We start from the raw sequence: 18,088 nt of genomic DNA, 5'->3' as shown, positions 1-18,088 counted from the left end.
ACTAGACTCACACATCAAGTACATAAAAAGTAAATGAAAGGAAAACAGTATTTAAAACAATCGGTTTAAGAAATATTCAAGGTCATTAGGGCAAAACACTGGAGAACAGAGCTGACTGTCAGGGGGCCCCCTGAAAGGCTGGGGCCCTGGGCCAGAGCCCACTTTGCCCATGCATTAAAACGTCTCTGTTTAAAAGCCAAAAAAGCGGAGATAAGATTATCGCCCTATCCACAAGGGGATGCTAACATGCATTAGCGCATGTTAGCACCCGTTTTCCCGACGCCTCGCTTCGCATCTCTAATGAGATGCAAAGTGGGCGTCACTGGGCGTACCCCTGACGGACTACCTTGTAAATTATCGCTAAATACACATTGCGATATTTACAAGGAGGCCCTCAGGATGTTAGCAGACATTAGTTTTTGGCGAAAACCGTGTTTTTTACCAAAAACTAACGTCTGCTAAAATCCTGACTTAGCTATACTTACCATTGGGGGTGGATTATGCTGATACGACCACAGGATCGTATCAGCAAGTTTATCGCCATTTTCCATGGAACATCGCTGGAAAACCAGCGTTGTTCCATGGAAAACGGCGATATCCCCTCTATCGCTGGAATTGTTATCGCCTCAGTGATATGCGTTGTTAATAACGCGCTAACCGGGTGAAAAATTCCAGCGATAGACGGTGATAAATAAAAAAGCGCTAATCGCACTTTGCGATATTTATCGCCGTCTATTGCTAATATGCCCCTTAATTTCCAATTCAAACTCTCCCCAACTCTAGCGGGGTCGAGTGATCTGTAAAGCACACATTTACGAACGGGCAATGGGTCTTGAAATAAGGATTGCAAGCAGAAATTATTAAGTACATTTTACAACAATGACTCAATAGAAATGTCTTTCCTCTATCTAGTAAACTTTACCAAAGGAGACATAATCATAGGTGTCTTTTGGCTTGAAGGATGGAAAGTTGTAGATGGGGAATGGGGAATGGAGAACGGCAAGTCATGGAAGGAATATGCTACTTACCAGTATGCATCTGTTCTTGGCATGTAGAGCTGCAGATCTACACACTATGCATAGATCGCCATCTGGTGCTGGGCCAGGATGTTTGCACTTGTTTTTGTCCTGGAAAGTCTTTGGAAGTCACGAGATAGGTGACTCTTTTTTAGGATGCTAGTGCGCATGGGCATCGGCTCCATCCTCAGATTGTTTTTCGCCAGCAGGGAAATTATGGAACTTAGTAAGAAACAGGAATATGTCCATGTATGGTGTATCTAAATAGGATCTTACTGGAACAGATAAAGGTAGCCGGGGAGGCGGGTGGGCGTGTGTAGATCTGCAACTCTACATGCCATGAACAGATGCATACTGGTAAGTAGTATATTCCGTACGAGGCATATGAGCTGCAGATTACACACTATGCATAGATTGTATAGCAGGTCCCCTCTTTAGCGGCGACCACCAGTATCTGTTGCCGTAGTTTGAAATAGTGTTTTGAGTACAGCCTGGCCCACAGTAGATTGTTGTTTTGTTTGCACATTTACACAATAGTGTTTTGTGAATGTGTGCGGTGTAGACCATGTAGCTGCTCTGCAGATGTCATCTAAGGGAATGTTCCCTAAAAATGCCATGGAAGCCCCAATCTTTCGTGTAGAATGGGCTTTAGGAGGAACAGTTAAAGTACGTTTTGCTTTGTGGTAGCAAATTTGTATACATTTAACAATCCATCTAGCTATCCCCGATTTTGATATGGGGTTGCCTTTGTGTGGTGGTGAGAAAGACATGAAAAGGTGTTTTGTCTTACAAAAGGATTGTGTTCTCTCGATGTAATATAGCAATGCCCTCTTAACATCTAAAGTATGAAGAGCTCTTTCTGCGACTGTTTGTGGTTGCAAGAAAAATACGGGCAACTCTACAAACTGATTGAGATGGAAGACAGAAATGACTTTAGGAAGGAATTTAGGATTTGTTCGGAGAACAACCTTATTCTGATGGATTTGCAGAAAAGGTTCCTGAATAGTTAGTGCTTGTAGCTCACTAACTCTCCGTAGAGAGGCAATGGCCACTAGGAAAGCAATTTTCCATGTTAGGAATTGAAGCTCACATTTATGTAAAGGTTCAAAGGGAGGACACATCAGACGTGTGAGAACGATGTACAAATTCCACACAGGTGAAGGCGGTACTCTGGGAGGAATTATTCTTTTGAGGCCTTCCATAAAGGCTTTTATAGCAGGTACTCTGAAAAGTGATAGATGCTGTCTATTTTGTAGATATGCCGCTATGGCAGCAAGATGTAGCCTAATAGATGTATAGGCTAAGTTGCATCTTTGGAGGTGTAATAAGTAACCTATGATGTGTTGGATAGACACGTCTAGGGGATTGATGTTATTGTTATGGCAATATATCCCAAAACATTTCCACTTGGCTGCATAGCAGGCTCTAATGGTGGGACGTCTAGCTTCTTTAATGACGTTCATACAGTCAGGAGGAAGGTTAAGGTAACCGATTTCTAAGACCTCAGGAGCCAGATCGCAAGGTTGAGCTGAGCTGGGTCCGGCTGTCTGATCTCTCCACGGTTCTGGGTTAAGAGGCATGGTGAGAGGTGTAATTTTTGGTGCGGAACTACGGACAGTTCCAGCAATGTGGTGTACCACGGTTGTTTGGCCCAAGTAGAAGCAACTAGAATGAGAGTTAGTGAATGTTGCTGTAGTTTGCGCATCACCAGTGGAATGAATGGGAGAGGCGGAAAAGCGTACGCAAATCTGCCTGAAAAGTTCATCCATATCGCATTGCCTTTGGACAATGGGTGTGGATGGTAAACGGCGTTTACTTAGCATGCGTTACTTCATATGCCATTACTACGCGGACGTTAGTACGCACGCGTTGTTACTTAGAAAACCTTTACAGCGACTTGCGTTAGGGGGGGGAAGGTGTTGGATTTAAAATCCAACACCTTCCCTAGTGTCCGCATAGACTGGAGTTGGAATAGTAAATTATACTATTTCAACATCCAGCACCCCCTTCTGCAATTCGTTGTTCCGAATTGCGTAGGAAAGGAATGCGAACTAAAAACGCGGTCGTACTAACGACCGCGTAGTAATGGCATGCGTACTAAACGCATGCGAAGTAACGTCGTATATTCGGTGTGGATATCTGGCGGCGAAGCTTGGGCATTTGGCATTTTCGTGGGTGGCGAAGAGGTCTAGCTGTGGTTGCCCCCACATTTGAAAGAAAGGCTGAAGATCTTGCAGATGAAGTTCCCACTCGTGGATCTGTTGTGTTTGAAGACTTAACAGATCGGCGATGGTGTTTTGGACTCCCGGGACATGTTGGGCTAGGAGAAATATATTCTGTGGTATTGCCCATCTCCATATGCTCTGTGCTAGCTGAGAGAGCTGAAGAGAGTGTGTCCCGCATTATTTCTGTATGTAGTACATGGCTGTCATGTTGTCTGTGCGGACTAAGACAGCTATGCCTGATATTGGCTTTTGGAATGCTTTTAAGGCTAAGAATATGGCTAGTAACTCCAGGTGGTTGATGTGGAGTAACTTTTGTTGAGGTGTCCATCTGCCCTGCATGGTGTGATGTAATAGGTGAGCTCCCCATCCGGAGAGCGATGCGTCCGCTGTCATTACAATTTGGGGAACTGGCTCTAGGAACGGTCGCACTTTGGAATGGTTCTTGGTGTTCCACCACTGCAGAGAGCGATGAGTGCGACCGTCTACCAACACCAGATCTGTCAGCTGACCTTGAGCCTGGTTCCATTGGAGTGCTAAGCACTCTTGTAGCGGACGCATCTGGAGTCTTGCGTGAGACACTATAAATATGCAAGAGGCCATCATCCCCATGAGTTGCATGAACACTCGAGCTGGAAGGGAGTGTTGAGGTTGAAATTTGGGGAGGAGAGCCTGCATGCTTGCTATCCTGGCTGGAGTGGGATAGGCTAGCGCTTTTGAGGAGTCTATGGTGGCACCGAGGTATTGTTATGTGTGGGACAGTTGCAGGTGAGACTTGGCGTGGTTTACTGTGAACCCCAGGTCATGGAGTAGTTGGATAGTCGCGTGAGTGTGGTGTACACACTGGTTGTATGAGCTGGCTTTTATAAGCCAGTCGTCGAGATATGGGAAGACGTGAATTTACTGTCTTCTTAAGTGAGCTGCTACTACCGCTAGGCACTTGGTGAATACCCTTGGTGCTGTTGTGACTCCGAACGGGAGTACTTTGAATTGATAGTGCTGCCCGTCCACTACAAACCTGAGATACTTCCTGTGAGCTGCGTGAATGGGAATATGGAATTAGGCGTCCTTGAGATCTATGGTAGCAAGGAAGTCGCCTTGTGAAAGAAGAGGAAGACCTGCTGAAGTGTGACCATGTGGAAATGGTCTGAGTGTATGTATAGGTTTAGGGGTCTGAGGTCTAAAATAGGTCTCAGAGAGCCGTCCTTCTTTGGTATGAGAAAATACAGGGAGTATACTCCAGTGTTTTGTTGGCACAGGGGAACCAGTTCTATTGCATTTTTTTGTAGAAGGGAGATTACCTCCTGCTTTAGCAGAGATATATGTTCTTGTGACATTGGAAGCTGTTTGGGTGGTATGTTTGGGGGGTAGAGGTGAGTTCGAGACAGTAACCTGATTGAACTATCTGTTGCACCCACCTGTCTGTGGTGATGTTGGTCCAGACAGGAAGGAACTGTTGTAGTCTTCCCCCGACAGGTGTGGAATGGTCCGGGGGAAGCGGAGGGAAGTCATTGGGTAGGGATGAAGGCAGAGCGGGTGTTGTTAGTCTAGCCTCTGCCGTCCTTCTTTGGTATGAGAAAATACAGGGAGTATACTCCACTGTTTTGTTGGCACAGGGGAACCAGTTCTATTGCATTTTTTTGTAGAAGGGAGATTACCTCCTGCTTTAGCAGAGATATATGTTCTTGTGACATTGGACGCTGTTTGGGTGGTATGTTTGGGGGGTAGAGGTGAGTTTGAGACAGTAACCTGATTGAACTATCTGTTGCACCCACCTGTCTGTGGTGATGTTGGTCCAGACAGGAAGGAACTGTTGTAGTCTTCCCCCGACAGGAGTGGAATGGTCCGGGGGAAGCGGAGGGAAGTCATTGGGTAGGGATGAAGGCAGAGCGGGTGTTGTTAGTCTTGCCTCTGCCCTTATTATTGTTGCCTCTGTACCCTCCTCTCTGGTAACCTCTTGTGAAGGTTGACTGGGTGCAAGCCTTGTAAGAGGTGGAAGGGTTATCTGATGAGTATCCTCTGGAGTTGCCTCTTTAAGAGGAGCGACAAAAAGAACGTCTGGGAGCTTGCGATTGCAAGGCTCCCATTGACTTGGCTGTGTCCGTGTCCTTTTTCATTTTCTCCAGGGAGGAGTCTACATCAGGGCCAAAGAGGTGCTGCTGGTCGAATGGCTGGTTCAGGATTGAACTTTGTACCTCAGGCTTAAAGCCAGAAATGCGTAGCCAAGCGTGCCTACGCAAAAGCACACTGGTATTTACAGCTCTGGAGGCGATATCTGCCACATCGAGAACGCAACGAATGGAGGTATTGGTGATTAGTTTACCCTCCTGTATGAGGTCATTGGCTTTGTTTTATATTTGTCCGGGAGGTGTTGCAATAGGGACTCTAACTCGTCATAATGTGCCCTATCATATCTGGCTAGCAGGGCCTGAGTGTTGGCGATGCGCCATATGTTAACCGCTTGTGAGGCTGTCCTCTTGCCGGAGGCGTCCAAGAATTTAGACTCTTTATCGGGGGTGCTGCGTCACCTGATGTTTGAGAGTTAGCTCTCTTCCTGGCATTGGATACCACCATGGAGTCTAATGGAACAGGGCCCTTAATGTAAGCTGGGTCTGTAGGGGCAGCTTTGTATTTCTTTTCTATACGAGGGTTGATGACCCGAGCCCTAACAGGATCTTTGAATATATCAGGAGCATGCTTAATAACCCCTTTGAGCATGGGTAAAGTAGATGTTGACCTTTGTGTGGTGTCAAAAGTGTCCAACAAGAAATCCTCCTCGACGGGGTCTGTGTGTAGGCCGACCCCGTGGTACTGGGCAGCTCGTTGTATGAGCTGATTAAAGCCCATGGTGTCCTCTGGTGGGGAAGGCCTAGAGCGGTAGATGTCATCTTGCGGGAGATTTGGGACATCGGGTTTATTATAGTCATCCCAAGGGTCAGGGGAACAAGGTGGGCTGGGATCCCCTAGTGGCACATCGTCCGCACCCCTCCGTGTCATCAGAGGTGTTATCATCGTCTACTGGTGTAGGAGATGGTGTAGGAGAGTGAGGTGGTGGGGTAGGGGGAGGAGGGGGTGAAGGAGGTGGTGGAGGAGGATGTGGAGAAGAGATTCTAAGAGGGGATGTGGCAATGTCCCTCTTTTTAGGTGGTGGAGCAGGTGTAGGCTTGTCTAGTGGTCTTTTCCTGGAGCTTAGTGCCAAATGACCAGTTTTAGGGTCTTTAACTAGAGTTTTTTGTGCAGGATCTGGTCGAAAAAGCTCTTCTGATGATTCTTGGTTTTTCGGCGCAGAGTGTTTTGGTTCCGAGGACATTTTAGGCATCGACTCCGGAGTGTCTTTGGGTTTGGACCCGTGTTTTGCAGTCTCTGAATGTTTTTTGGGTCCCGATGATTTTTTCGGCTCCGAAGAGTGTGTGTCTGAACTCTTGGGGAGCGACTTGTTGGTCGGCTCCGAGTGCTGGCATTGATGGACACTATGATGATCCAAGCGCAGGTGTGCAGTCACACTCACCGTTTCTGGGCCTGAATCGATGGCACACCCATTTCTTTCCATGTTGTTCAGGTATAGATGGAGCAGCTTAGTGAAGAAGACAAGGCTCCAGAACTTGTGGTGGGGAAACTGTTCTCTCCAGTCCAAGCAGAAGATGTAGTATTTGGTTATGACCAACGTAGAGTCAGCAACATTTCTCTGCCTTCCTCTGTGGTGGTCCCAGAACAGGTGTTCAGGTGAATCTTGGTTTATGAACATGGTGTTGCATTGCACAGGGATGCCGGGGGCTTCTTGGGTCCACACAGGTCAGCTCCAGGCACACTGGTTCTTTTGGATTGCTTCTCTCCTAGGCTTGACTGCTGGGCTTCTCCTCAGACACACAGCACCTGCTGTATAATGTACTCTTCTCTTTGCAGCTGGCAGGCAGGCTCCTATATCTCAGGCATACACACAACTTCTCAAGCAAGACATGTAGATTCAGGCCACATTCCCTTGTCTCTGGGAGATTAACTATCAGCTATAGCAGCCTTGTTACACAGCAACTCTTAAAGTTCTCTGGGGACTACCACCATCCTTGGGCAGAGATGCAGCTTGGAACTAGAACCAAGTGGTAACGTCTGTGTTTCCCTTTTCTTGAGCTGTGGATCCACTTTCTAGAGTTCAGGTACTGGTTTGGTGTGGTTTATTTTTATAACTTCATCTGATTTCTGCAGAAAAGGAAATGGTTAGTCTAAGAAGAGTGCTCTAACATCAGGTAATGATAAGGCTGACATTAAGCAGGAATACCCAAAACACCAGCACAAAAGTGTGAATCTTCGAACATGGCTGTGATAAGGCTTACTGTATGGGCCAGTCTGAGGAGGGCAAAAGGCCCACCCCCTGCCTAGAATCCTATCTCCCTCTAACAACTGAATCTCCTGACTCACCCATTCCACTACCATCCCCAAAAGGCAGTGCAGTAAGCCCTCACTAAATAAGTCACATTGAATTTCTAAGGGATGCCCTGTCTCCATCTCCAAATTTCAGTGCCTGGGGATACACTCTCCAACTCAGGAATGCAGGCAATACACTTCCACTGTGTGGGGAGGCTGTATCAATACTTCTATATTTTGCAATTTCATTACCATGGGTGATCCAAATGTATGCCAAATGTACAATCATAACAAACATGGATACCTCCCAGGAACAACCATACAAACAACACTCACTCAGCACATACATGGATGTCAGTGCAGTCTCGCAATGACACACGAGTGGAGTTGTTAGATGAGTGGGCTAGTAGGCATTGTGCATAGTCCTGGAAACTGAAAGAATGCCTTTCCTTACATTAAGGATTCAAAATGGTATTCTCTCGCCACTGCTCCACGTGAATACCCAAAGGACACAGAGAACAGTCTCTTGTCATAAAAGGAGAACCCTTTGGGCCACTTCTCATTTCCACTCTGAGTCAAGCTCTAGGTCTCATAGTTAATTTCAGGACTCACCCTCAGAGTGCACACAGGATTTTGTGTGCACTGGCCTAAAAAAGGCAGGACACTGATTCACTTTCTGTTGGGTAACTAAGGGCAGTGGTTCCCCTTTAATGCACCATATAAAAGGTATTTCCATTACAGCAATGCTTATTCACTTCTTAGCAAATATGTTAACTGCTCCTTATATTATGTCAAGTATACATGGTCAATATCTATCTATATGAATAATAACTTAACTAACAGTTTTGTATATATAGTGTATGTAAAATGTTTATTTCATCAAGATTATCTCTGTATTTCGTTTTTTATGAAGCACACGTTTATACGCCTTATTATAACGATCAATACACTGTTGTTCAAACAGAACCCTTGGAACATTACTTTTGTAAGAATGTTGCACACTTAAGGGTTGCATAACATCGTCCTCTGCGAATGACTTAAGTTAAAAAACTAAACTTTATTTACACAACTTCATTACGGCTCTAAATGCCTGTGCCGGATCAGAACATTTTGCACTGTTTGCATATCACATGGAAACGGTACAAATAACACAAGAAAGCAAATAACAAAATGGAAGGGACCATTAATCATTTGTTGATAGAACTGTAAAGGTCACAGTTATTCTCGTACAGTTACATTTCTCCCTAGTTAGAAGCTACCAGCACAAAGTGTAATAATAAACATTCTTATCTGTCTCATACATTAGAACTATGCAACAAAATTACATATGCACTTGATAGTTACAATGCAATTTGCCAAAGACTACGCCTCACTAGTTATCAGACCCTGTTAGGGAGGGGAGCACAGGGCAGATGAGATACTAGGCTCCAACCGTGTGGTTTAGGTTGTTTGCAACTGGTGTCCTAGGGTCCATCCAGCTATGACTCTAAAAATCAGGCCAACTACAATCCTTTCAGCACTTGACTCTCGGGGCAGTGAGGGCGAGCAGGACAAGGGTTAATAGGAAAACACAGTGGGAGGCAAGACTTCATAATTCAGCAGTCAAACAAGAGTCACAATAATGTATTGACTAGCCAAAGAACGTGCTTTTAGTGTACAGCAAAACGAAGTACTACATATTCCAGGTCAGTGGGGCTGTGTACTACCCCCTCTCCCAACCCTCCACTTTCACAGCTTAAGCGGTGGTGGAAAACGATACACAACACAATGATCAGGAATTAACCACAGCAAAGAAATTAAGGGAAAAGGAGAGGGAATGGAATAGAGAATAGGGAAGAGGTTTGGAAGGAAGAGTAAAAGAAAGGACATATATAAATAAGGAAGGAACTGTGGATGAATGGAAGGATAAAAGGACTGATGGATGGAAGGGGAAAACAAGATTTACATAGGTGGGTGAAAGAAAGTGTCTGTAATTATGAAAGGCTGGATGAATGGGTGGATTGATGAATAGGCTGCTGGATGGAAGGATGAAAGGTTGAATTGGTGGATTGATAAAAGCAGGGTGAATTGGCGGATGGATGAAAACGAATGGATGGATGAACAGATGAAAGTATGGAGGATGGTTGGAAGTGTGAGTAGAAGAATTAATGCAAGACTGTAATGATGAGAGGGTAGGTGGATGGAATGGAGAAAGGATGGATGTATGGGTGGAAATATAAAAAGATGGATAGATGGATGGATGCATGACAGGCTTAAAGGATGGAGCAATAGTTGGACAGAAGGCTGGATTAAGGGACTAAATCTAGAGTTGGTAGAGTTTACTCGCTTTGCTCACCTGACTGTATTCGAGGGATGGATAAAAGTGGGGGGTATTTTAATTTTCTGGCTACGTCTTTGTTCCAGCTGGTTCAGTCACAGGATTATATATGCCCTACAGGATCTAATGAAATGCGATTAGTCCTATAATGCCTGCTTCTTTTCCCCTACTATCTTGTGCAACTCAGACAAAGGTATGTGTACAGGCATACAAAAGACATAGGTGCAGATCAATTTCGATTACCATAACATTGGCCTGCAGGTTAGTTCAATAGTCTTTTAACCAAACAGGTTTTTACTGGCAAAGGTTAGCATTAGAAGCAACAATTTCCCTCTGCTCATATTAGGCACAGTCTTTCAGTTCGTGCAGGCACAGTACTGCTCTAGCTGCTCAATGAAACTTGTCTGTTGCCTGGGCCGATATAGTCAGAGTCCTAACACCCTTAAACGTCAGAGCCAGGACAAGAGAACATGGTCGGCAATCCCGTACATGTCAGGACCAAGGGCTCTGAAAATGTGGGGGCCTTGCTTGTCAGTTGTCAAGGCTTTCGGGCCAACACAGACAAACTTAATCTTTGGCAGTTATGGTCATTGAGGCTAATGCAGGCGGCCCCTCATGTTTGACTGTTGCGGCCACCCTGGGCGATACAGGCAGGTGCTTGTCTCTGGCCTTCAGTCCAATGTGGCAGCTCCTTTCAGGTGGGAACCTCGGGTAGCAGCAGCAGCAGGAAGCTCTAGGGTTGATGGTGGAAATGCCATGCAGCACGCTGATGACTTGGTGAATGCTTCTTTATGCAGCTAGAACGGCAATGGGATACAGGGGTACCCTGAAGACTCTGGCTTAGGACCGGTTCGTTCCCTGATAGCCATCAGTTGACTCTTGGTGCTCCACATCCCAGGGAGATGCTGGGCTTCTCCTCCCGGTCCATCGTTCCTTCTACAGGGCCAGGCACTTTTCTTTCCTTTGTCCTCAGGCAGGTAGGTTCTATACTCTGGATAGACCCTATTGCTTCTCCAGCTTGATGCAGACCTCAGCTGATGTTTCCTCACCTATAGAATACTGACTCTCATGCAGATGCCACCCCTCATCTCATAGTCCTTCGAGTACACTGGGGCACGCTCTCTTTGTTTGTCATTAAGAACGTGGAACTCAAACAAGGGCTAAGACATGGTCTAAGTCTTCAGAACTGTCTTAGGTTGGTTCTCTTTGAAATGTTAAACTCATGCCGCTGTCCAGACACAGCTTTCATGCAAAGTGATGGTTACAAATGTATCCTGATGGAGTGTCAAAAACGTGGACAGATTTAAGTGTAAGCTCTATGTACCTGGATGTCATCAGCCTCCCTGAAGCAGTAATCAGAGACTGACAAAAGGGCTGCCCCTGCCTAAATCTTATTCACCTTTAACAGTTAGAAACTGAAGTCCCACCACTCATCATTACTATGTACCAAATGACTGTGCTCAGGAAGAACTAATCGACATTCCTTTTCTAACGAGGCCTTCAATGAATTTCAAAAGACAGTCTTGTCTCCATTCTCCACACCTTCAGTCTCTAGCTTCCAGCCACAGGGTTGTAGGCTTACACATCCACTCAGTGCCTAATTTGTGAAAAAATAAGTGCCAGGGCCCTTGTTAGGAGGCCACTGCAGCTTGCATCATCAATGGTGCCTTCCAGCACTGCCAATGACAGTACCAACACAACTATTACCCGTCACACTCTTAGAAGTGTGACAATTCGTACTATTCCAAGCCCCAAATCTATAAGAATAGCTTGGGTAGCAGGTATTAGTTAATGTTACTGTATAGTGAATTAATAAGCAGCTGTTGTAATGCTCATACCTAAAATAGGCAGACAACGCCACCATGTGACAGACTGCCATAAGTACCGGTGCTGACATTTAAGTGCCAGTTCCAAGCACCAGAATCCACTGGCTCAAACTAACCACTGCTTCCACTATCTAGGGGGACCTGCCCTCATCCTTCATCTTGAGCCATCCTAAACCAGAGACATCCAAAAGGAACCCTACCACAATATATGTGCCTATCGCTTACTGTACATACACATACATTCTACATAAGTACAGGCAGTGCGAAGGTTTGGGTTTCACATAACAGTTGTACTTTTCAAAAGACTTTATTTGACCATGCTTTCTTTGGACTAAGAGAAAAAGGTCACGTCAGAGTACAGAGTCACAAAACATGGTACGCTGCCACCACTGCTTTATTTTGTTACGCCCAAGGCATGTACAGGGGTCCATTGCCCACTATGAGGGTATACGTGATGTGCCTGAAGGTCGTAGAACAGATTCTATGCCCTGCATTACTAGGGATAATGTTCTAGATTAGAGTGATGCATGAGACAAAATAAAAATTCATGATACCAGTTTCACAGGTAGTCAGGCACTCAGAGCAGGGATACATGCCTGTTCACCATGCTGGAAACATGCCTCATCCCAGTACTACTAATTTTGAACATGTGTTGGCAAAAGGTTACTTGGGTAACATGGCATCAAACATTTAAAATATTCATAGTCAGGGCAGTTTAATTAATTTAGCATTTTAGCAAAAATCATTGAACAAATATTTCCAGAACACAGAATAAATGCAAATATCCTTAGGCTATACCCAAATATTGGTTTAAATGAATGTAAGTAGGTGCACTTTACATTGGAGTTATTAAGAGGGATAGAGAGGGTGTTCAAGGGCGACACTGCAGCCTTCCTTACCCATCCAACATACTGCAATTGATACTGCGGTCCTATTTGGAGGATGAGGATTCGATAGGCTCACAAATCTATAATGCCAGCTTTGGAATTTCTGCATTTGCAGCTGATGGTTAGGATAAAAAACAAGCATTTGCAATGCAAATAGGTCTCGCATTTGTGAGTTAGAGCTATTGACATTGTAAATGGAAATGTTTTTTACCTACATATTTTATTTTTGGAGTGAACGTATGTAGTGTGCAAAATCCCTTGGAAAGGTAATGCACTTCGCAATAAATATATTGAAAAAGACGCAAAGTGTGGATTGTGTCAACAATTGCTTGGCACGTACTTCATGGGTGAAGTGTCGCCACACATGCACACCGTGGTGCTTTACTAATGCGAAACTCATTAAGAAAAGTAGTGCTTACAGACTAACCATCGGGATCGGAGCATGCAAATCCGAATCCCGGCTTCTCTTTCATTTTCTATTTGACTCACTCTCCTGCGTCTTGGTTATCCCCCAAACACTGGGAGGCAAAGTAGTTTGCCAAGGGGGCAGGAGGTAGGGGGGTTTCAGGGGTACATGAAAATGTATTCATTGCCTAGTTGTCAAAGGTCGCCCGGTGCTATTAGTTTAAAGTGTGCAGATTTCATTAAGATATTAAGAGTACTTTACTCGCATCTATGAGAAAATCGACATTAACTAAACAAAATGCCAGAATGCGTGTCAGTTTTCACAGTGTTTTAGACAGTACTGGTTGCTTAGTTTCATTGCATTAATTTTTGTATTTACTCTTTCACACAGCATCCAAAGTAGGTTACCTAACCCCAAAGCCCTGAGTTGTTAAATGACCCATAGAAGGGAGTGTTTTACAGTTGAGCAAATGTGTCCACATGTAATTTTGGTAGTGCCATGGAATGATCAGCCAATGAGGTACTCGATGAGCAGGTATTTAACTACACGTTCAAAACTTACGGTATTGTGGCTGTTGTTTGTTTGTACACAACCACCTCTCTGAATGTGTTTATTAACACAGAGTTTCATCTACCAGACAGTGCTCACAGAGGGGCGACTAAAGCACAGAACAAAATGTATTAATTTATCTTGAGTGTGAAGGCACCCGGAAGGCTTAGGTGCCTGCCCGGAGAGGCTAGGGATCCCAGCGCTTCTACAGACTCTGCCGTGCTCCTCTGCACCAGCAGGGCACAGCACAGAATCTGCAACTTCTGCTAAGAATAGGTGAGGGGGATGAGGTTGGGGCATGCGGGAGTTGCCAGCAGATTTCCAGGTTATTGAAAGTGATGATTCTGACGTGAGGCAATGGAGACTGACTTTGTCAGTTTGTCTGCACCAGTCTATTTCTCTACCATCTACCGGGCTCACTGTCATGTATCTATTCATCTCTCTTTGTTAGAGGTGCGCAAGCCAATATATTAATTAACAGACAGAGCCAGCCAGAGACTAGCCAAGCGTGTACGAGCCAGTGGGTGAGCCGTGAAAATGATCTGCATGTTAATCATACAGTAAACATGATGTAAATGTGTGATAATGTCTCTTCAGAATTAAAAAAAGTGCATTTCTTTAGCTTGTCACCTCAGTACACAAGATTATAGCACTGAATTGAGAGGAAGTTATTAAAAGTGCTTGTGAGTTAAAACACTGCCACTCCTCCCGTCCGACAACAATGCCATTTGTGAACTAAGAGGCGTCAGTTGCCATGCATACCCCGAATGTTGCCTAGAGTCTTATTATATTTAGAGTAACATTAAAATCTAGTTCATTAAACCCGAGAAGTTTTTGTACAGCACGCATCTTGAACTCGCATATTTCAAGGTGGCAATAATAAAGATGAAAATGGGAGTGCTGGCAGGCAAGAAAACATGAACAGGAGTGGGGGGCGGGGGAGGGTGAGAAGTCACAGACTGAGGGAGGGGGCGGTGGGGTGGGGAGACAGGGAAGAAAATAGTGTTAGGAGTAAAGGGGCCAATAGCCATGGAAGGATAAAAATGAATGAGGAGGGACTAACAAGCCTCAAACCAATCGGAAGGCAGCATTTACGACCAAAGCCAATGGGCAGAGAGTGGGCGGAGCTTCCACGAAGCTTCCACACTGCAGTATATACTGCAGTATTTCAAAGCGATGGTAGTGCATTCGCGATGCAACGCTAGGCGAGACCTAAAAGAAAATAGTGTCAGGAGTAAAGGGGCCAATCGCCGTGGAAGGATACAAATGATGAATGAGGAGGGACTAACAAGCCTCAAACCAATCGGAAGGCAGCATTAAAGACAAAAGCCAATGAGCAGAGAGTGGGTGGAGCTTCCACAAAGCTTCCACACTACAGTATATACTGTATGCCTCACAAAGCGATGGCAGCGCATTTGCGCTGCAACGCTAGGCGAGACCTAAAAAGGTTGCTAAACCATAATGGGTGGCATGTTTCATGATCTTGATTATTTCTCACCGGCAGTAGCTATTGCCAGTGGTACCATGAGCTCTTTTGTGGGAATTTCTATGTGCATCACCTAACTCCCTCCAAATCTGCTGCTGATTAGGTTATTTTACTTAAAGGTGCACACTCTTCCGTAGTAATGTTCACAGTGTGTAGTGGCCAGATATACCTCTTTATTGACCCATCCTATTATAAGGTTAAATAATTTAGGGCTTTTAAAACCCTTGAATGTCCTAGAATGATAGTTAACATGTTTTTGCCCTATTATCATACCTGAAAAGTCGGGGCACTTGTCAGCACTTCCTTTGGAACCCTGGGTCTCCCTTAACTCTTACCCTAAAATCTGTCTTATATGTGGCTCAGTGAGCAATTTAGAACAGAAGACTGCAAAGAGCTAGGGGAAGCATTAAAAAACACTAAGCGCCCTCTCCCCTCAAAGGTGGAGGATGCTGCCTCCGCATATACAGAATGGTTAGAGGAAGCCTGTAACAAACTCACCCCGATCAAAAAATGGATCCCTAAAAGGACGAAACCGTCTGCCCCTTGGTTCTCAGAAGAACTAAAAATACTAAAACAGACCTGCAAATGCCTAGAAAGGGCGTGGAGGAAAGGCTATACAAGCATAGATAAGGATAGCTACAAGCAGAGTCTCAGGCAGTATAAAGATAAAGTGTTGGGAACCAAAAAGGCGTACTATACAGAACAAATTTCTCAGGCCAAATCTGACCCTAAGGTACTTTTCAAAACTATTTCCAAACTTGAGGCCCCAGAGGCTCCCAAGAGCCAAAGCAGCCCAGAGCTCTGCGAAACATTACCCAAATTCTTCCGACAAAAAGTAGAAACGATATTCTCCACTACTAGCCTAGTACAAAAGGAAATAAAAACGCCAGGAGGCATGGAACCAAGCACACCTGTGCTAGCCAATTTCACTATGCTAGAAACACCTATTGTCATTAAACTTCTGAACTCCATGCGCTCTGGCTCCCCGAAGGACCCTTGCCCGGCATCAGTATTGAGGCAAATCCCTGAAATAATAGGGTCAACCTTCACACCAATGTTCAATAACATAATGATATCAGGCATATTCCCTAGCCACTGGAAGAAGGCCTCCATCCTTCCCTTATTAAAAAAATCAACCTTGGACCCCAGCGATCCAAACAACTACAGACCAATTTCAAGACTCCCATTTCCGGCCAAGATCCTTGAAAAGGCGATAAACACACAACTCAGCTCATATCTTTTAAACAACAATCTGCTCGACCCTTCGCTATATGGTTTTGGAGCAGATCATAGCACAGAGTTGGCTCTAATTAAATCTACTGAGGAGGTGAGGGAGGCGCTGGACAGAGGAGGAAAGGCTATTCTGATTTTATTAGATCTGTCAGCAGCCTTTGACACGGTCCATCATGAGGTTCTGATGGGCCGGCTGTCTGAAATAGGGGTTCAAGGAGCTGCATGGAACCTTCTGCAGGTGTTCCTGTCGGAACGTTCACAAACAGTGAACCTGGACAACCATAGGTCAAAGCCATTTACTCTCCCTTGTGGGGTACCACAGGGATTATCATTAAGCCCTACACTTTTTAATATATATGTGATCTCCTTAGCAGCCCTGATCAAGTCCTATGGCTTTTTTAAATAACTTCATATGCAGACGATACACAAATAGTGCTGTCAATCACACACACGGACAGGAGAAGGAAACTGGGGCTCGCTTTCATAACTGCATGAAGGCCATCTCTGGATGGATGTCAGCCAACTGCTTAAAATTAAACTCTGGCAAAACAGAGGTCCTTATATTTGGAAATAACCCCAATATATGGACGCCAGAGTGGTGGCCAAAAACCTGGGGGTGATTATGGACAATAAACTCTCTTATGGCAACCACGTAAGCATGGTGGGCTTGGCCTGCTTCCTAATCCTTAGGTTAATAAGGAAAATAAAGATCTTTCTCCCAGAGAGCAGTCTCAGGACAGTGATCACAGCCCTCATTATGGCAAGGTTCGACTATTGCAATAGGCTTCAGCTAAATACTCGAAAAAAGCACATCAATAGACTGCAAATCGCTCAAAATGCAGCTGCAAGATTAATCACAGGCACTCCCAAATGCGTCTCTGCAAAGAGAGAGCTGGCACAACTTCACTGGCTCCCCATGAGGCTAAGAGTACGTTTAAGGCCCTATATATGGCCTTCAAAGCCCTCAATGGTATTGGCCCCAACCACCTGAGGCAGAAATTTAAGTGGTATATGCCCACTAGAAATCTTCGGTCTACAGAAGCCAAACTAGTTGTATCTCCCCCGATCAAAAATGCCAGCTGGGGTGGCAGAAGCTTCATCACATGTGCCTCCAAAGCTTGGAATGAGCTCCCTTCCCACCTGAGGAACTCTTCAGATCTCCTTTCATTCAGAAGGGGGCTGAAAACCTGGCTCGTCACTCAGTAATTTCTCTTCACAGACAACCAGCAGGCATGCGCAGTGCCAGGACACCCCAGGGTAACCGTGCGCTATACAAGTTCCATTAACATAACATAACATTAAAAAGAAAAATACAAAATCTGTTGCTAGGGTAGGCAGTTGTGTCTCATAACGTAGAGCGTACTAGTGTTTGAAGAATGAAAATACAGTTAATCTATGTCACTAGGAGCAGCTATATTTTACCCAAACACTGATTTTCTTCACATTACAATGTAAGTGCATTTATTTTTTTGCTAAAAGACATAGATTATTTGACTGTAGGTGAAGGGACTCAGTGATCTGATTACTTACCTAGATCTAATTGTAATTGTCACTGCCATGACATATGACGTGATTGCCACAGCACAGGAAGAAAAACTTGGAAGAATGCTCACGATACAAGACCCGCCCACCCAACTGGGCAGTCTCGGTTGCTAGCATTCCCAGCATTCTTTCAGGTGAACCAAAGTCTCTTCAAAGGCCGGGGAACCAATTGAAGGTGGCGGTTCATAATGATGAATATGAGAAGGTATATGAGTAATGAAGGTTCCTAATACGTAATTGGTTCT

This window comes from Triturus cristatus, chromosome 6 (assembly GCF_964204655.1).
Source record: "Triturus cristatus chromosome 6, aTriCri1.1, whole genome shotgun sequence".
In the NCBI taxonomy this organism is placed as follows: domain Eukaryota; kingdom Metazoa; phylum Chordata; class Amphibia; order Caudata; family Salamandridae; genus Triturus; species Triturus cristatus.
This window is presented reverse-complemented; position numbering follows the sequence as displayed.